The sequence below is a fragment of the Pteropus medius genome, unplaced genomic scaffold (genome assembly GCF_902729225.1).
Source record: "Pteropus medius unplaced genomic scaffold, Ma_sr-lr_union100, whole genome shotgun sequence".
Lineage (NCBI taxonomy): Eukaryota > Metazoa > Chordata > Mammalia > Chiroptera > Pteropodidae > Pteropus > Pteropus medius.
The window spans coordinates 9,904,670-9,924,402 of NW_024349798.1; the positions used below are offsets into that span (position 1 = coordinate 9,904,670).

Sequence of the window (19,733 nt, forward strand, 5' to 3'; positions counted from 1 at the left end):
CCTTAGAGCAGGAAAGCAGTTTCTCCAAGGTCACCAGGTAATAACATGTAGAGCTGATATTTGAAACTGGTTCTGATGAACTCCAGTGATTTAGCTTTTAATGGGCTCTCTAAGTGCTGAATTTGGCACCTTGAACATGTTTGTTTGACTGGTACAGTGTTTTTTAAAAAATTTGCCAATAGTTAAAAAATTTAAGATTTACAAAAATCCAATCTTTTAATTCTTTTTAATGTTTCTTATTCCCACCTGGAAACAATCAGCTGGCACTCAGTAGCTGAGCTCCTCAAATAGTGTTGTCGCTCATTTTTGTGACCTGCTTGGCACCTGTAGGTACCTGAGATTTTGACCTTTGGTCAAAACCACTCTGGCTTGTAAGGAGTGAGAGAAGACAGAGCAATGCCTGTGTGTGCTATAAGCATTATTCCCTGTGAATCCTCAACTTGTGGGCAACATGACCCAGTCTGACCTTGAACTTGACCAGCTCCACTTTGAACCACAAAGATGGGAGACTTCACTGCCCATCACTGTGACTTGAGGTGCGTAGAAAAAGAAGGAATCGGGACCTCCTTATAAGCCAGTGAAAAGGCTCAGGCATTCTCTCCAAATCTTCTTTTAGCTCTTAAAAAGTGCCAAGTTTCAGAATTCCTACAGGTATTGTTAAGCTAGCTGTCAGGGCTGGGTCAATCCCCCTGACTATCACAGCCATAATTCTGGTACCCAGAGGGAGCAAAAGCAGGTTAAAGAGCCCCCCTTTGCAGAATTCTGACTTAACAAGGCTTATTTACGTCTCTGTGTGCTACAGGTTACAATAGCATCGTCTTTCCTATACATAAATAATGTATAAATTGTGTTAAGTCACTGTGCAGGCTTTTTAGTCCTTGGAGAGGCAGAAGGACAAAGGAATCAACCTTACACAGATGCTCAGTGGATACACATCTCTACTCTCCTTACATTAAACATAGCGAAGAGAAGTCTCAGGGGAATGTTTTTACATAATATTACGGATTCGATATGTTTGCCAGTCAAAGGCCATGAACTCACTGCTGGATGACGATGACGATGATGATGATAATGATGATGTTAGAGATAAAGTAGCACCTCCATTGAGAGCACCTGCTATCTACCACGTCAGATTCTTTATATGTACCATCTCCGATCTTCATAACAAGCCTTTCCAGTTGGTGTTATTATTCACATTTGCCTATGAGGAAACTGAGGCTCTGAGAGCTTACTTACTTGAGGTTATGGACTAGAAGAGTCATAGCTGGTGTCCAAATGTAGTTTTATTTGCTCTTCAAAACTTCCACTCTGTCACATATGTAAATTCTTCAGCAATTTAAATTAAACTATCTGGGCTACCCAAGAGTACAATTTGGAAGAGATCCATTTACCCCATTTCCTAATTATCCAGTGGAAATCTATGAGTCTAGGAGACTTCAAGCATTCATCATTGTATAAGGCTTGGGCAGCTTCAAGAAGTGGAGGTTTAAGAACTCATTTAGAATGAACAGAGTGAATTAAAGAGCTCATGGGTGGTGGCGGGCCACTTTCCTCCTCCTGAGGTCACCCTGACAATGCACAAGCCCCTCTTCTCAATGCTCCTTTGATTAGGCAAAGCACAGAGCACATGATCTGAAAGTTGCTAAATGGTTTAGCGGCTACTCTGTATCTAAGACATGTTAAACTTTTATCCAGAGGAGCTCAATTAGCACAATCAACCAGTGGTTAATAATAATAATAAAACGGAATGATCACTGAAGGAAAAGCTTTTATTTTCATTTCACAGGAATCATTTGTTAAATGTGAAGAGTCTTTTATCTTTAATTGAAAAGAGAAAGAATGCCCTGGGCGTATCTCTAAGGCCTTAATGACAGGATGAGAGGAAAGGTGCACAGAGGAAGGTACTTCCTGAATATTTTTCTTTGAGGCTTAAGACAGAAAGAGTTGCTAAGTGGATCCTTGTTTCTCTTTTTTTCTTCTCCTTGTCTATTTCTCCATCGCCATACTTGGCCCATTCTCTCCAAGGGCCTGATCACACACGATTCATGACTCCTGAATACTCAAAGGACTGTCAAAGGCCTGAGTGAGAGCAAAAGACTAAGGGGTTTTCATCAGTCTCCACTGAGTCAGGAGCAGAGTTGAGAATGGGCTGAGAGGCGTAGACCTCAGGTATGCAAAGCGTCTTCTGACCTCAGGCCTGGGGGTAGAAAGGGGCTCCCACTTCCCGACCACCTACTTTATTCTGAACACAAGGACATTTTCTTCATTTGACACACCCCACAACCCTGTGGGGCAAGGTATTATTATCTATAATTTAAGAAATTATTATAAGATAAGAAAACTTATTTGTCCCCTATGTCACAGCTAATGAGAAGTGGAGCTAAATTCTAATTTAAGTATTTTTGATGACTTAGTTTGCCCCTCAACCCTTTCAAAGGGTGCCTTTGGCTGCTGGGTGTACCCTCTTCTAGCCAATGATTCTGTTTCTTTCTCTGTAGAGGCATCGGAGAGGAGGAAGAGAACGCAAGAAGGAATTTAAAGGGCAAGCTGGTTGGGAGAAAAGAAAAAGAGGCTCTAAGAGAAGATGTGAAAGAAGACAGAGCAATGATCTGTATCCTGAAGTGTCAGTTCTTGAACGTCACCATGAGCAGGCTTTGTGCTAAGTGCTGATAGATACAGTTCCTTACTTAATACTTATCAGCCCCATGATGCTAGTGTTATTTCCTTGTGACACATGAGAAAAAATGAAGCTCGGATCATTTAAATGACTTGCCCAGATCACATGAGCTGAGATTTAGAACCAGATGACCCATCTCCAAAGCCCATAATCTTCTCATTGTTTCCTGTGCTATCCTGTCACAAACATACCTGATTCTTCTATTGGCAGTCTCCCCAAAGCAGTTCTAGGCATAGTCATCTCAAGACTCAGAAACAATCCACATCTTTATTCATTGATCAAATACTTACAGAGACAACATCAAGTGTTGGTGAGGATGTGGAGCAACTGGAACTCTTGTATATTATTGCTGAGAATGTAAAATGGTGCAACCACTTTGGAAGTAATTCTGGCATTTTTAAAAATATAAGCCAAACATATGTCTACCATATGACCCAGTCATTCTATTTCTAGATATTTACCCAAGAAAGAGAAAAACATTTGTTCACAAAAAGACTTGTACAAGAATATTCACAACAATTTTAGTCATAATAATGTAAAAATTGGAAACAACTTAAATGTCCATCAGTGGGGGAAAGTATAAATAAACTTTGGTATATCCAGTGAGATGCTACTTAGCAGTAAAAAGAATAAAGTACTACTACATGGAAAAACATGAGTGAACCTCAAAGACATTATGCTGAGTGAAAGAAGACTTACAAGTAGAGTACATCTGAATAATCACATTAAAAAAAATAAAGTTCTAGAATGGACAAAGCTAACCAAGAGTAGAAAAATTCAGAATAGTGTTTGGGATGGGGATTGACTAGAAAGGGGCATGAGAGAATGTTCTGGGGGAACATTCACTGCACAAATGCATTCATATTACTCATATGAATGCATTTGGCAAAACTCAGTGTATTCAACTGCAAAGGTGGTCATAACAAAGTTCTATAGACTAGGTGGCTTAAACAAAGAGAATGTATCGTCTCACAGTTTTGGAGGATAGAAGTCTGAGACTAAGGTGTCAGCATGGTTGGTTCCTTTAGAGGTCTCTCTCCTTGACTTGTAGATGGCCTTCTAAACCTGTGATTTCACATCGTCTTCCCTCTGTGCATGTCTGTGTCCTAATTTTCCCTTCTTTTAAGGACACCAGTCATATTGGATTAGGGCCCACTCTAATTACCTCATTTTAACAAAATTTAACAAAATTGGTTGATCTCACAGATTGCAAGGACCTTATCAGCTTACAATCCCTTATTTTTTATTTTTCATGTCTATAGCACCTTGTCTTCCTAGGTGGTCTACCATTCAAGTACTAACCAGGCCCGACCCTCTTTAACTTCTGAGATCAGATGGGATTGGACTTGTTCAGGGTAGCATGGCCATAGACAATATATGAGTTTTTACTTCAAAATTCTTTCAACTTTGCTGTGTTTGAGAACTTTATAATAAAATGTTGGGAAAGTGTTTGTGGAGCATCTACTGTGTGCCAGACATTGAGCAAGGTGATGGGAATTGAATAATGACCAATATAGACAAGAATTCTATCTTAGACTATTTGAGATGCAAAAATACCACAGTCTGGGTGGCTTAAACATTTATTTCTCACAATTCTGGAGGCTGGAAGCCCAAGATGAAGGCACCAGCAAATCCAGTTTCTGGTGAGGACGTGCTTACTGGTTCATAGATGATCACCTCCTCATTGTACCCACATATGGCAGAAGGGGCGAGAGAGCTCTCTGGGGGTGTCACCTATAAGGGCACTAATGTCATTCCTGGGGGCTCCACCCTCTTGACCTAATCACCTCCCAAGAACTTTACCTCCTAATGCCACCACATTAGGTGTTAGGATTTCAACATATGAATTTGAGAGGGGAGATACAAACATTTAGTCCATAACAGCCCCAATCCTCACGAAGCTGGCATTCCGGAGTAATTCTTTAGCAGATGTGATTTCCGGGATGCACCCAGTGGGCACATTCACTTATGAGTCAGTCAGACTTAGCCCAACCTCCATGTGTACCATGCATTTCACATTTAGCTGCTCAATGAACACAGACCCATTGGCTTTTCGCCTCCACTTGGATGACGAATACCACAGCAGCCCTTGGTCATGCAAAGATAAATCACTCCAGGTCCAAGTGGTAAACCACAGAAATAACAGCAATTTATATATACCCCAGGAGTCCCTTGTGAGAATTTTCTTCACTATTTATGATGTGTAGTGATGAAAGTTAAAAGCAAGGATGGGAATGGCAAGCTTTATTTTATTACCATCTGCACACCATAAAAGAAACCCAAATGGAAATGCTTGTTGGGAAGCCAGTGAGTTAGGAAACTCTCATGACACAAAATTTATCATGGAAAAAAATAGGCATACAGGCAAAGCTGCAGTAATATTTTCAGTACTGGCCATACATTTCCGAATTGGAACAAAGGGATTTTTTAATATTCTTTACGTGACTTCTAGGCTTACGGTCTAAATTCTGATGCACAAAACATTGCACTAATTCAAGTCGCAATAATAGAAAATAAACATTTCTTGTGCCATTGTTTACATTTAGAGGGTTTGGGAAACCTGGACTGAGATAGAAGAAACTTTGTTTACATCCTGATGTAGAAAGAGTTTTTCTATGATGTCATAACCTGTGGGTTTGAATTCCGAATTTTACTAGGCAAACTTAGGCAAGTTACTTTGCCTCTTTAAATCTCAGTTTCTTTATCTGTCAAATGGTGATAAAACTACCCATTCAGAATGTCCTAAGAATTTGAAACAAGGCAGAGAAAATACTTAACACTTACAGTGCTCAGAAAATGGTAGTGATGATGATGATGGTGGTGATGATGATGATTACCGTGGCAATGCTGATAATTTCAGCAACAATGGGATGAAGAAAAGCACAAGGACACAGTAAAATATTATTTACAGCAAACAAGGAGGCAGCTACTGTCTCTCAAAGAATGAAATGGCGTGAAATCAATCAAGAGACTTTGGGTGTGGGGAATGTTTAAAGGCTTGAGTTTACGCTATAGAAAACCAGAGAGAGATTGAGAGAGAGAAAGAGAGAAAGAGAGAGAGAGAGAGAGAGATATCATCTGAGAGCTAGGATGCACATGGTTTCTCCTTAATCACGTTGTCAGTCACGTTCATCCATAGAATGCTACAATCAATGAATGATGTCTGCCTTGGGTCTGGACCAGAGGCGCAGCAACATATATGAGTTTATTGGTTCTGGTGACATCACTTCAGGCAGAGTTGTAATATTTAGCACTTATGGATACTCCTAAGCTTCAGTATCATTTGGATGTGTCTACCTCATTAGGTTTGAGAGAAAGTACCATCTATTTATTATTTATTAATAGAAATATTAATAATAATGTATTGCTTTTGGTATATAAAGATTAATAAATATTCATTTATTTATTAAAATATTTAATGTCCAACACATAGACAATTCTTTGGTGCCTGATGAGTGTTCGTTGAATCAAACAGAAACTGTCTTTGTGATATGGATTTGTTGGTATTTACAATGGCATGTTCTGTTTGGAGTGGCATATGCTAAGAAGAACTTTAGAACATTTTCATCCCTATGCAACTTTCTCCTCAAAGGGAGAATAAAGAAAAATGAACAAGCTAATTTTTAAAAAAGTGACATGGAGTCTATGGCCATGCCACCCTAAACAAGCCTGATCCCATCTGATCTCAGAAGCTAAGCAGGGTCGGGCCTGGTTAGTACTTGGATGGGAGATCACCTAGGAAAACCAGGTGCTGTAGGCATAAAAAGTAAAAGAATAAAGGATTGTAGGCTGACAAGTTCCTTGCAAACTGTGTGGTCAACCAAGGGTTGCCTAAATAAATAAATAAATAAAAATAAAAAAGTGATGTGGAGCCTATCATGTCACTTGCTCTATAGAAACAAATCTTTGTAAAGCTCTGGCAAAGTTGTTCCAGATGTAACTTAATGACTGGGTTTGCGATTCACCTTCTAAAGCTGTTTATTTGCTTCTGGAGGAGCCACCTTCGTTCTAGGTCAGGTCTGGCTCCAAGAGGAAATAGCCACTAAGATTTTACATGTAACAATGTTACAAGCTTCCCCAATTTCTTTCCAATTATTGAGGCAATCCATATCGTAAGAAGGAGGAAATGTTTGTGATGCTACTTTGTTTCAGAGCCTTATTTTTGTCCCCTTCTAGTCAAGAATTACAGCATCACCGACACTAAGGCAAGACTTTAAAGGATTCTACTTAATACCCCACCAATCAGAAGGTTTTCCAGTCTGTCTCGTAGAAAGAGGCACGGTTTCCAGCCCTGCAAGAGTTCCAGGCACGGTTTCCTTGAATCCTTTCAGGTGCTTCTTTCCCCGGCCTAAGGTAGCATCCTCACATTAAGGTAGCATCAGTACTTGAGGGGACCCTTGGCAGGTCTCCTGGCTGTCTCTACATGCAGCTCCCTGATCTCTGGTACTCTATCCTGCAAACTTTAGCTGTTTTGGATTCTGTGGACTCACAGCTCCATCTCCTCAACTCAGAGTCCATAAAGCTTTGCATAGTTTTCTCCCTCTGCCGCCTCCTACAACCTGCTTTGAAAGTTTCTCCAGAAACCACTTCACAGACAGAATTCTGAACTTAAAAGCTGGAAGGAAGCTTCAAGGTTAACCCATCCTTCCCTCTGAGGAGCTTGAAGACATACTGTGCTGCCAGGTTCTACGTTCTGTGACAAAGGCTTTTAAAACCACAGGGGGGTTTCTAGCATAAAACAATTGCTTTCAGAGGCAGAAAAAAAATGGCATATATGATAAAGGCTCTATTCATCCCTCTGGTGACCAAATCAAAGTTTTGATAGAAACAAGGAGCAAACAGCAAGGAAAATCATCTGGGATCTAGATGAACAAGCGATACAACTAGGGAGAAATCTAAGAAATCACTCTGCAACAGCAGAAGGTAGGACAGGGTGAGGACACGAGGCTGCAGTAGTTGAATAGGACAGAGGCTGCAGCAGTGGCAGCTGCAGACGCCTCTTAAAGGGGCATTTCGCGGTGACAGACCTGCTTGCTCTGAGCACCAGCGCCAGTTCAGCTGCACAGGGGGCACCAGGGACTTACCAGGGGACACCAAGTTGTTGCAGTGAGGGCCCAGGTGAGATTCACTCTGTACAGAAGTGCTGGCGGTATACATCGTTCCTCTGTTGAGCCCTCCCCCCTTCCCGGTGCGTGGACTCAGCGCTGCCATAGTGGAGATATCATCAAACTGGATAACAGAGGTCGCTCTGCCCAGAGGATTCTCTGAAACTCCACCTTCCCCAACTCATGGCCTCACCCAAGCCACATCCAGGTGTGTCCTCGCTTAGTCAGGTGCCCCTTGATGAACAGCGCCTGGAGGCAGCTGGCCTTGGTTTCTGGTGTGGCTTTTTGAGGCAACTATAAGCACAGCATCTGTGATTGCTTGCTGAATCTTAACAGGTGGCCCCCGAGGGGCACAGGCTGGGACGAAACTTGGCCTGCAGCTGAACCTCTCTCAGGACTGTGCCACTGGACACCTACTACACAAAGCCACACTAATAAGACCGGGAGACTGAGGAGCTTTGCTTAGTACATAGAAACAGACACAGAAAAGCAGCCAACATGGGAAGACAAAGAAGCAGAAACCATATGAGAAAATAGAACAGAGATCCAGATATAATGGAGTCAAGTAATCTAACAGATGCAGAGTTCAAAACACTGGTTATAAAGATGCTCAATGAACTTAGGGGAAGTGTAGATGAATTCAGTGAGAACTTCAACAAAGTGATAAAAAACATAAAAATGGAAATGAAAATTATAAAAGAGAACCAGTCAGAAATGAAGAACACGTTATCTTAGGTAAGAAGTATGTTAAACGGAATAAATAAAGGAATAAACGAAGTGAATAAAGAAAAGTATCAAATGACCTGTATAGAGGATGGGAAAGCCAAGGACACGTAATCAGAATGGCAAGAAAAAAGAAGCCAAGTCTCTAATAATAATTTAAGGAGCCTATGGGACACGATTATTATTATTATTATTATTATTATTATTATTATTATTTTATTATTTTTAGGTGAGGCAACCCTTGGTTGACCTCACAGATTGCAAGGACCTTGTCAGTTTACAATCCCTTATTTTTTATGCCTACAGCACCTGGTCTTCCTAGATGGTCTCCCATCCAAGTGCTAGCCAGACGGGATCGGGCTTGTTTAGGGGAGCAAGGCTGTAGACAGGGACCCTATTTAAGGTAAAAATATCTGTGTCACAGGGGTACCAAAAGGAAAACAAGATGTTGAAGAGCTATTTGAAGAAATAATGATGGAAAACTTCCCTCACCTGGTGAAGGAAATAGACATAAAACTCCAGGAAGCTCAGAGAGTCCCCAAAACCAGGAACCCAAAGAGGCCCACACCAAGACACGTCACAATTAAAATGCCAAAGATTAAATACAAAGAGAGAATCTTAAAAGCAGAAAGAGAAAAGCATTTAGTTACAAGAGAGTACCCATAGGATTGGCAGCTGATTTCTCAAAAGAAACTATGCAAAACAGAAGGGCTTGGTAAAAAATATTCGATGTGATGAAAACCCAGGATCACAACCAAGAATACTTTATCCAGCAAAGCCATCATTTGGAGTTGAAGGATAGATAAAGAGTTTCCCAGATAAAAATAAGCTAAAGGATTTTATCATTACCAATCAGTATTACAGGAAATGTTGGAGGGACTTCTCTAAGAAAAAAAAAAAATGTATCGATAACAGGAATAAAGAATAGTAATAACTACATTCCTATCAACAAGTACCTCAAATGGAAAAGAATTAAGTGCTCCAACCAAAAGCCAAATGGATAGGAAAACAAGACCCTTAAACATGCTGACTACAAGAGACTTACTTAGATTAAGAGATACACACAAACTAAAAAGAAGGAGATGGAAAAATATATTGCCTTGATGGACCTAGAGGGTACTGTGCTGAATGAAACAGGTCAGAGAAAGACAAATATCGCATGATTTCACGTACGTGTGGAATGTAAAGAACAAAGTCAACAACAACAATAAAAGCGGAAATAAACTCACAGATACAGAGAATATTTAGAGGGGCACTAGATGGGAGGGGGGATTGGGGGGACAAAAAAAGGCAAAGAGATTAAGAGGAACAAATGGATATTTGCAGAATAGACATGGAGATGTAGAGTGTAGCATAAGGGAGATGGTTAATAATGTTGTAATAAATACGTAAGGGGAAGAAGGGGGACTAGATTTAGTGCGGTGATCACTTTGGGAGTTATGTGGATCTCTGATCACTATGCCATACAACTGAAACTGGTATATTATTGTATGCCGACTATAATTGGAAAAAAACCTCATTGAATGTAAATACAAGCAACTAATTGTCTATTATATTGCAATACAGATGGGGGGAAAAGCTGAAAAAGAGAAAAAAGAGAAAAAAAAAACAATCGCTTTCATTCTTGCCTTCACTATCCTCATGTATAAGATGGGAGGGGAAGGACTGTGAAAACAGCGCAGCATGATCCGTGATATTAAAAACACTAAGTTCAAATGCTAGTTCCTCCCCTTAGTTGCTAATGTGACCTTAGCCAACTTACTTAGCCTTTCTGAGTCTCTATAAAATGAGGAGAAAAATGTCTCCTTGAAATAGTGGTCGAGGGCTTAAAAGAGGCAAGGCAATTGCCATATGCTATGCCTGGAGCATAGTAGGCGCTCAACGTATAGTAGCTTATTTCTGGTATTATAATTAGATGAGAGGACAAGGCCCGCAGCCTGACTCTTGAGGATTCTATGACTCAGAAAGCGTGGGCAGATCGCTTCCGTGGTGTCTGTCCTCATTAGTAGCTACAAAAGGGCCGTAGCAGGGCTTATCTCAGTGAAAAAACGGCCAGGTGAGCACAGGCAGGGACAAACAGCCCTTCCTTCTTGGGAGGGCAGGAATCCAGGCACAGCCCAGCAGCAGGTAATGCCCCAAAGCCAGGTGAGGGATGCTTCCTCCTCACTAACCTTCATCGCTGCATCAGCAAAGCCGGGGAGCTTAAGAAAGCTCAGCTAGATCAAATTTCTCTGCTCCTGAGTCAGCTGTCCCCAGCCAGGGGCGCTGGGTGTCATTGGCCTGGTTGGTCCTTTCTTTTGGCTTTAGGAAACTGAGCTCTTTCAGTGATAACTGGTGCACTGGATGAGGCTGAATTGATACAACTGTGAGATCGACAGGGCAGCTGCCACCGACTGAGTTCTTCTGTGTGTGGTTCCACCTCCCCCTGCTGCACCAATTCCTTCAACAAACGTAACAGAGCCAATTCCCTCACGGTTACTCTGGGCTAAGCCAAATTCTGTTACCCCCTCGCTTTAAAACCCTTTAAAAGCTCCCTAAAAACTATCTGTGACACTTGGAGTAAAATCCACATTTCTACCATGTCCTAAAATTTCTACCTGATCTGACCCTGCTGAAAATGAATTTTCTCTTCCCTCCTGCTTTCTATGCTTCGGAAACGCTGTCTTTTCTGGTTCTCGAATGCACAAACTCTTTCCTGGCCCGGGGTCTTTGCACTTGCGTCCCCTCCTGCCTGGGACATTCTTTTATGTGATTTTTACATGTCTGACTTGGTCTCATTTTTCAAGTCTCCTTCAAGTGTCAATCCCTTAAAGAGATCCTCTCTGAGTATCTAACGTTTCTGAGTGATTTGACAGTTGCCATGCTATTAAGAACCTCAGTTATTTCCATTTTGTGGATGACAAAACTGAGGTTTGAAAAAGTGGTAGAGCCTCCCTAGGTCCCCATCGCTTGGTGGCATTGCAGTTGAATCTGAAGGCAAGCGACTTTTCTATGGTTATATGTATTAGGTTTGTCTACTTATCAGGGGGACCCTCTCCTCCCTACCCCCTTCCCCTCCTTCTCCTTCTTCTTGTCATTAGTATCAAGTTCATTAACATCCTATCTCCTTCGATGGGACACACTCAGACTACATTTTAATGTTAGCTCTCTCCTTTCCTGTGGGCCAGCACCTCTATTTCGCTAATTACAGACAAGAATGGAAACAGCTCGTGCTGTGGAGAGACCAGAATTGCCAACCCTAAACTTGTCTGCTTTCTAAAGCAGTTTGTGAAATAAAATGGGTAGCATTTTCTCCCCTTAGGCCAACCCAGTATTGCGGTATAAATAGGTCCTGACTCTCAAACACAAACATTGTTTCCTGGTCTGTGTTCTGTACAACCCCATCCATTTCCACGCTCACCCAAGCCTAATATCTCTTCTTTCCACTTCTTTTTACTGCTGCCAAGATAAGTCAGTGGTTGAAAGCATCAGTGCCAGATGTTGAAAGGACAAGTGTAGCTGTGAAATGTATTTCTCGTCCTACTGAAGTCCCCAGGGCTTCTGGGCTCTGTCCATGAAGATCAGGAAAATGTGAACCGAATCTAGGAAAAAAAATAGTCAATGGAAACCAACACCGAGAGAGTCCAGATGATGGATATTGTGACCAAGAACATAAAAAATCAATTTAAGTATGTTGAAGGCCTTAAAGGACTTATAGTCTTTGTGAGTAAATTGATAAAAATGTCAACAGAGAAATAGGAATTATGTAAAAAAAAAAAAAATGGAAATTCTGAATTGAAAAATATAGTCATTGACATTAGAGATTTACTAGATGGATTTGATAATGGATTGGAAATCTGTTTATGCTAAAAAACTCTCAGGAAACTTAAAACAGAAAGATACATCTCTTTGATAAAGGACATCTATGAGACATACATTTACCATAATGTTTAATGGTGAAATGGTGAATATTTTCCCTTTTCATATTAGGAACAAGGTGACAATGTCTTACTACTTCTATTAAATATTTTTCTGGATGGAGGAACGAGTTAGTGCAACAAGGTATCAAAAACAAAAACAAAGGGCATAGAAATTTGAAAGGAATAAGTAAAACATTTCTCTATTTTCAGATGACACAATCATCTATATAGAAAGTTCTACCAAAATTGTAGAATTCATAGGTGAGTTCAGCAAGGTCACGAAACACAAGGTCAGTATACAAAATCATTTATATTTATAGATTATATTTGTATATAATTTATATTACATAAAGATATAGTCTATCCATTTCAGGCAAATCATCAACATAATTCACTGGCAGAAGAGAATATTTTTAACAAACAGCGATAGAAAAACAGGATATTGAGAAGGGGAAATGTGAACCTCAACCTCTGTCTCAGACAAAATTTCATTTAAAATGTATCATAGACCTAAATGCAAAATCTAAAACTATAAAACTTTAAGAAGAAAACATAAAAGAAAAAAATCTCATGACCCTAGGATAAGCAAAGATTTCTTAAGACCCAACGCAAAAACACTGGCTATTAAAAAGAGGAGAAAATATTTACAGAACATATATCTGACAAAGGACTAACGTCCAGAATATTAAAAAAAAAAAATACAACTCAATAAGAGGACAAAAAAAGAACAATTAAAAAATAGGCCAAAGATTTGAATAGATGCTTCACTGAAGAAAATGTACAAAAGTCAATGAACACATGAAAAGATGTCCAACATCATTATTTGTTAGAAATATGCAAATCAGAGCCACAAGATACCGACCTATTAGAATGTCTAAAATTAAAGAGACTGACCACACTAAGTGTTGGTGTGGGTGTGGAATGACTGATGGGAGAGTAAAATAGTACAATCACTTTGCAAAGAAGTTTGTCAGTTACTTTAACAGTTAACCATATGCTTTCATAAGAGACTCAGCAGTTCCATTCTTGGCTATTAATACGAGAGAAAAGAAAATGTAGATCCATAAACACTTGTTCATGAATGTTCATGGCAGCTTTATTTGTAATAGTCAAAAACCTAAATGTCCATAAACAGGTGAATGCAGAAACAAATTCTGGAACAGTACACTGCGCTGAAGAGGAAATAACTACACGCAATGACATGGCTGGATCTCAAAAACATGCTGGGCGAAAGAAGTCTTACATTGAAAAGTAAATACCATATGATTCCATTTATAAGAAATTTTAGAGTAGGTGTTAGAATCTAAATATCCTGTTTTGCTATCAGCATTTGTTGAAAATATTATCTTCTGCAAGTGAATTATGTTGGTGATTTGTCTGAAATCGATTATAGCTATAGTGATTATATCAACATCAGTGGTTGCCTAGGGTGGAGGATTGGGGACCCATTTTCAAAGGGTCACATGGTAACTTTCTGGGGTGATGAAAATATTATATATCTTGATTAGGGTGATGGGAACTATTGGGGAAATATAATTTAAAACAAAATCTCTTCCCAACCCAGAAAACCTCTCCACAAAGGTAGAAGAGAAAAATCCCCCACAATTTTATTATTGAAAAAGCATTAAACCAGAACAAGATGCACATCACGGGTGATCTCCTAAGAGATTGCAAAAAAGAAATCTCTCCCTTTTCTATAGCCAAGCGGATACAATCCATTACATACGTGTTTCAAGATAAATGAAAATTTGAAAACACCTATTCGTAAAGATATACATACCCCTATGTTCACTGCAGCATTTTGCATAATAGCCAAAACATGGTAACAACCTATGTGTCTTTCAAGGAATGATTGGATAAAGAAGATGTGGTACATGTATACAATGGAATACTATTCAGTCATAAAAAAGATGAATTATTGTCATTTGCAACAATATGGATGGATCTTGAAAGTGTCATGCTAAGTGAAATAAGTCAAACAGAAAAGGACAAGAACCGTATGATTCCACTTATATGTGGGCTACAAAGCAGAACGCAATGAACAAACAAAACAAACTCATATAAACACAGACAACATGGTGATTATGAGGGGAAGGAGGTGAGGGGAAGATGAAGAGGCTAGAGGGGGTCAAATACATAATGACGGAAGGAGACTAAAGTTTGGGTAGTGAGCACACAATGTGATATACAGATGATGTATTCTAGAATCGTATACTTGAAACTCATATAATGCTATTAACCAATGTCACCCCAATACATCTAATACGAGAGAAAGAATGATAACTAGTTCCCAAGTAAGAGGACCTGACAGCACCATTTGTCACACATCATAGATTCCACTGGAAATTGGGGTGGCCACTTGTGTTTGCTAATAGGCTTTATCCAAAGGAATCATAAGCTTCTCATATTTTTATGACAGAGGGAGGTAGCTTTACAACTTGGAGTCAGGCTCTCACCATCCCATAAGAAACTGGGAGATAGAGACGCTATCTTCCTTGATTATATTTCAAGGAAATGGCTGCAGGTCCGTGAGAAAGACACGCCTAGTTCCTAAAGCTTGCGAGAGACTTATTTAGCTTTTTAAAAAATATTACACATATTTCAAAGAGACAGAGAAAGAATTTAAACTTACAAATTTGCTAAAGTTTATTTACGCTCTAAGAAAAGGGACTGGGGAGAAGTCTCTTTCCTTATTTCCAACATCGAGAATTAAGCCTCTTCTTTTAAACTCGTATTTGCCCTTTCATGACATAAGTGTGTTTATTTGTCCAAATGATCAAACTGTACATTTAAAGTGTGCATAGTCTTGTATATGAGAGTTATATCTCAAAAAAGGTGATCTCAAATGGCATGAGTGATCTGGAACACTCCCACGCTTTTACATAGGGCACTTAACCTTTCTCTGCTTTCCTTGGAATTTTCACAAATTTCCCTGAACTGTTTTCACTGTCATAACAGTGTGAGAAAAATTATAGCTGGATTATACCCAAGTATATATATGATAAATCCTCTTAAATTTTTGTGGGAATGGAGCCCGATTCCTTCAGATAACAGGAAAATACGATTCAAAGGGAATTTAGTAAAGAAACTTAAAATAATTTAATGCCTACCATTTGATGAAACCTGTTGTAAGCTGGGAATTTTCTTTTTTTCTCTTTCTCTTCCCCCAAATGTAATTGAGCATTTACCACAGTCTACATTTTTGCTAGTGGCTAAGCATATACTGGCGAATAGCATAAAAATGGCCCCTGCTTATAGGCTAGCAAGGTAGCCAGACATTAAACAGACAATTATACAAATACTTACTTGGTTATATTACAAGAAATAAAAGACTTTCAAGGCACGATGAAAGTGCATAAAGTGTGTGCGTGTGCGTGTGTGTGTGTGTTTGAGACCAACCTGGTGAGTTTAGAAATCTCCTCTGAGGACTGGGAGACTTTATCTTACTTGGCCCCTTGTTGGCCTTCCCATGGGTACCTACCCTTTGTCCTTGCTCACTCCCTGTGAATCCAGGCACCACCTTTTCTCCTTGCCTACAAACATTGAAGCTATCCTTGACTTTGGCCTTTGCCCATGCTGTTCTCTCTGTCTGCGATGTCTTCCCCCAGATCTTTAAATGGCGGACTCCTCCTTGCCATTGGGTCTCATTCCAAATGCCCAGAAAGAATTTTCCTGCCCACCCTATGTGAAGACAACCCTCCGCCACGTTCTCCCTCATCCTGCGTCCTTGACCCAGGTGGCGTCACTGCCACCATGCACAGATCACAACTTGAGTAGCAAGATTCTAAGGAGAGAAAAGCCTGTGGTTAGCAGGTTCCTCAGTGATCACTGATTTTAGGGGATGACATTGGGCTCCCATGCTGTGGGTTCCATGGGAACAACTCTGTCATCTCCCATTCGAAAAGAAAAAAACATCTCTATGCTAGGGTCAAATGCTTTGCCAGGAGCTTTCCGCTTGATCTAGTCCACTTCATCTTTAGACCAGCTCTCACTCACAGAGGAGAAACCCAACGCTTGGAGACTTTAGAGTTTTGCTTGTGGTCTCACAGCAAGAAAGTGGCAGAGCATGAATATATTTTTTTGATTTGTCTGACACTAGAACTTCCGTCTATCATCGCCCACAGTTTCTTTGGAAGTTGTTCTTTAAAACTGCTTTTTCTCACCAGAGTCAACTTGATGTGAGTTGATCTTTTGGGAAACAAACAGTAAATATCTGGAAAACATCTCTCTGAAATTTACCAAACACTGACATCTGTGGTCTCCATCAAGAGGACAATCTGTATGAGGGGGTGAGGCTGGGACAGTGGGACTGGAATTCTCATTCAAATCCCAGCTGGTGGCTTTGTGAAAGTCACTAAACTTATCCCATCTCAAATTCTTCACCTTTAAAATGGGACTGCCAGTTACCCATTCGAGATTTGCAAATATTAAATGGAAATGCAAAGCCATCGTGAGGCACAGAGTAAGCTTCACATGGGTATTAATTATCATTAACTCCACAGCTAATGGCAATCATTACAGTTAATGGTCATCATTAATTCGACAGTCATTAGCAGAATCCCTTAACCAATGTGTTGGAGTAGGAAGACCACAGGGCCGTGGGTTGTTGGAAGGGGAGTAGTCACAGCCAAGGACGCCTGGATCTCAGCAACCAAGTTTTTGGATGACTCTGTTCTCCTTTCCCCCTTGGTTACCAGATACTAACCCTTGGAATGAGGCAGCCACACAAATGAATTGTGATGCTCCTGTGTTACGTTTGTAAGACTTCAATCATATCTGGCCCAGTGGATACTACCACAATCCATCTAACTGAACTCATCAGCAAAAGGGCGATTTGTTCTCATCCTTGCCATCTGATTCAGAGGTATCCACGGATTAACCTGGCACGGCCTCGGGAGAAGCAGGGATGATTTATACAGATAGACCACACAACCGTCTCCATGACCTGACATGTCTCACACCACTTTTCATTTGTCAAACAAATTAACCTGGATGTGTCATTTAAACATAACAGCGACACTCACTCATAGAGTGGAGCGGGTAGAAGAGACGTCCATTCTCCAGGCTGGGAGAAGGGAGCCTTGCCAAGTATCTCTCCATGTCTGATTTTCGTAGTCTTTTATCGTTTCCTGATTGTTAAAGAATGTTCGCTGTTTTGTAACCCCTTAAAATTGACAAGCCTGGGATCGTGATGTCCATTTCTGAAACAAAAACAAAAACAAAAACAAAAACATAGAGGATACTGAAAATAAGTAAACGCTCTGTTTCCCTTTTAATTGCCTATCAGTTCATACTAAGTTTACCTCATATAGTTTAAAAAGAATTCTTGTCCTATAGTATGATTGAAACTTGAATATGGCTTTTCGATATTTTACTTCGTCTGTGTGTGGGGGGGTTAATTTTGTCTTTGTTTTTCTTTATTTAAAAATACAGACCAGTAACATTGCCCATGTATATACGTCAACCAAAAAGAACCAATTCATAATATTTTTATTATATTTATACCATATTTTTAAAAATAAATTTATTTATTTAAATTAGTTTCAAGTGTACAGTACATTGGTTAGACATCTATAATGTTCATAAAACGATCCCCCCAATTGCTCCCTCCCTCCCCTGGCCCTCCACTTAGCCAACATATTAATGCTGACTGCATTCCCTCTTCTATGCTTCCCGTGCCCACCTATCAACTACTAATGTGTACTTCTTTAACTCTTCACCCCATTCTCCCAGCCTCCCAACCCCCCTCCCAACCCCCATACTTTTATAAAATAGAGTTTAAAGAATTATTTCTTAATATTTTAAAATATGAGGGTTTTAACATAAAAGTATAGATTTCTGGATTGAAAAATAGGAAAAGCCTGGCAAAAACTGGGCTTGCACTTGGATGTGGTAACATATGCCTGGAACTGAGCTGACTGTTCTCATTCGAAGGGTCTGAATCCTCCAGTTTGCCTCAGTCCCCACCGTTCCCTATTGTTTCTCACACACAGTGTGGTTATCTGTTTGACCTTCGTAAGCAGATAACCTAAATGAGTTTCCAACTCATTTTTCTTCCTCTAGTCTTCTCTCTCCCTCTTCCTCTCCCTGATGGTTCCCTTGGTTTCTTCATTTCTCTGATCTTCTCCCTGGCACCCCACTTTTTTCAATCGGCTTTTCACCAGAATATCAGTTTGTAAGTTCCACCCAAATTTCACCTGGCTGAGCTTGAGGATGGGTGGAAATCTGAGATTTTTTCCAAGCACTGTGTTAGAGAAGAAAGGACGAAAGCGAGGAATTTTCCAGTTCAGCTTTGGAAAGCAACTTTATGACGAAGCTTACTCCTGGCAATGATGATCTCTTAGCATAATTTCAGTTTAGCATAACTCTATCTGGGTCTCCGTCTTTTCTCCACCAAATCACACCTTTTTATCTTAGCTTGAAGCAGGCCAGAATCCTAGAACAACAGTGCTTAGAAATTTATTTACTGGGAATGAGATGGGGAAAACTGCCCATCACACCACAGTATAAACTTTGGAAAAAATGAACAATATTACAAAATAGAAAAAAATCATTTTTAAACACAAGTCAAACGGTAGGCTACTCCAGTGTATTTCCTCCAGTATATTTTAATTTCTTTCCTCCACATAGTTGGGACTAAAGTAATTTCGCATCTTCATTACTTTGCTTGTCGCCGTTGAATAAGTATTACCCCAGGATATTAAAAATGCTCATAAACATCACTTTAATGACTACATAACAGTCCATCATATTAATGTACTCTCATTTGTTTAACTAGTGCCATATTACTGGATAGTGGGTTGTTTCCTGTTCTGTATATTGTAAATAACATTGCATACAAATATGTCTGTATTTCAGAATATTTCCATATCATCTTTTCCAAAAAAAAAAAAAGGTTTGAGGATGAAAGCAGTTGGACGTCGTTAAGTTTCTTGTTACCTTTACAAACTTGAAGCTCACATTTTGGTATCTGTGGTTAGTATCTTAGTTGTACATATATTGCGATATTTTGGTTCAGTTCCCCAAGCATCTAGATGAGCAAGAGTGAGCAAGAGAAATGCGGGCATTGGGATAATGGATAAGGGATGTTTGGGTGTTTCCTGAATGAAAAGTACAGCTGGATTCTGAGGTCATCCACTGAAGTGCATTTCATTCCTGGCTAAACGATTTCCTGAATTTGGCTTCTTGTCAGTTCCCTCCATGGCAGTGGTGTCAGCCAAAGCAGGCATGTCAAATCATTTCTGAAGTCATTCCATTTTCTGCCTGAATAATAACATGAAAATTCTCCCTCCCTCCCTTCCACCTTCCTCCCTCCCTCCCCTCCTTTCC

General features: G+C 39.9%; 1 non-coding gene and 1 pseudogene across 1 annotated transcript; one reads left to right on the forward strand and one right to left on the reverse strand.

The window, feature by feature from the left end:
* Nucleotides 1–3,930: 3,930 nt before the first annotated feature.
* On the reverse strand, nt 3,931–4,049 carry LOC120620678 (uncharacterized; annotated as a pseudogene).
* A 2,269-nt stretch (nt 4,050–6,318) lies between these two features.
* On the forward strand, nt 6,319–6,437 carry LOC120620664 (5S ribosomal RNA). The gene has a single exon (XR_005657947.1). It is a non-coding gene; the product is annotated as a 5S ribosomal RNA (ribosomal RNA).
* Nucleotides 6,438–19,733: the final 13,296 nt, after the last annotated feature.